The sequence below is a fragment of the Mustela nigripes genome, unplaced genomic scaffold (genome assembly GCF_022355385.1).
Source record: "Mustela nigripes isolate SB6536 unplaced genomic scaffold, MUSNIG.SB6536 HiC_scaffold_12595, whole genome shotgun sequence".
In the NCBI taxonomy this organism is placed as follows: Eukaryota; Metazoa; Chordata; class Mammalia; order Carnivora; family Mustelidae; genus Mustela; species Mustela nigripes.
Window position 1 is genome coordinate 1 of NW_026752001.1, and position 1,476 is coordinate 1,476.

Consider the following 1,476-nt stretch of genomic DNA (forward strand, 5'->3'; position numbering starts at 1 on the left):
GAAAACCACCTCCACAGGCACTCCAGGATATGGGAGGCTTCCAGAGTAAAGATTTTGCACAGGATCACCTCAAAAGACTAGAAGTCAGTCTGGTGGATGTAGATCTTGTCAAATATGGCCTTAGGGACTGTCCACTTCACAGGCAGTCCACTGTTGGTTGTCTTTTTATAGTAACTGATGTGTTGATATCTCTGGCAAGGCTGAAGTCTGAGATCTTCATCATGTTGTCCTTTGTCACCAGCACTTCCCTGGTGGCCAGGTCTTGGTGTATGCACTTCTTGGAGGCAAGGTACTCCATGCCTCAGGCTACCTGATAGGCACAGGATACCAGGTCTTTGGAGGAGAGTTGCTCTGCTGCATTGTGGCTGATATTGTAACAGTACTCCAGGTCAGGAGTCTCTGGGCCTGCAGGTATTCCTGTATGTTTTGTTTGGAGGCATATTCCATGAGAGCGTACGAAGGACCATCCTGTGTGCAGGACCCAGCAGGTTCATGGTGTGCTTGTGCTGTCCAATCATCTTCATCATCTCCATTTCTGAGATTAGCTTTGACAGGTCTTTCTCTGTTGCATCTGACTTCAACATCTTCACAGACACTTTAGTCAAATGGTTGGATTTGTCTTTGTCCAGCCCAATGGCCTCCTCCAACACCACCTGCCCAAAGTAGGCCTGTATTACTGGTCTGCCTAAACTCCCTACAACCAGCCTGTCTCAAGGCAGTTATGGACTCTAGATTATCCTCAAAAACATTAAACCACAAGCTATAAATTCTCTTCACTAGGTCTCTGTCGCAGGTCTAATTTTCTTATCTTTCATCATTTATCTTTTTCCTAATTCTTATTTTCAGTATAGTTTATTTTGCTTCCAGGTGGTTCCCCTGGTTTCTATATGCTGTTTCATAGGGAAGAATTACCCTGTCATAAAATTATTTCTTGAGCATTCATTACATCTCTCAGTTAAAATGGGTTCTTTTATGGTATTGATTCTTTTGAGTTTTCTCAAAATGGAAAGAATTTTCAAAATGGTTTTTTCCTCAAGGTTCAGAGTATGTCTTAGCCTCATCTTTACTCTTCTTGAAATTCACTTTTCAAATTCTTGTCCCTCTTTTTATCATTTCAAATTAAAATGTTTTATTTTTACTATTTTTGTATTTGAGTATAGTTGATATTCAGTGTTACATTGGTTTCAGGTTTTCAATATCTCCATACATTATTCTATGATAACTACAAATATAGCCACCATCTGTCACCATATATCATTGACTATATTCTCTACACTGTCCCAGATCTCTTTTTAAAATCTCTGATTTTTATGTTTTCTGTTATTCCAATTTTCGACCATCATTTTACTTGGTTACTTTAATAAAATATGCCTGATTACACACACTTTGCTGAAAACCATAGCATTTGATTTATAGTAGTCTTCTTCTTCTTCTTCTGTTTTTAATTAACTTATAATGTATTATTAGTCCCAGGGG

General features: G+C 38.9%; 1 pseudogene; it reads right to left on the reverse strand.

Annotated features, from left to right (window-relative positions):
* Positions 1-6: 6 nt before the first annotated feature.
* LOC132009309 (fibroblast growth factor receptor 1-like) lies at positions 7-705 on the reverse strand (annotated as a pseudogene).
* Positions 706-1,476: the final 771 nt, after the last annotated feature.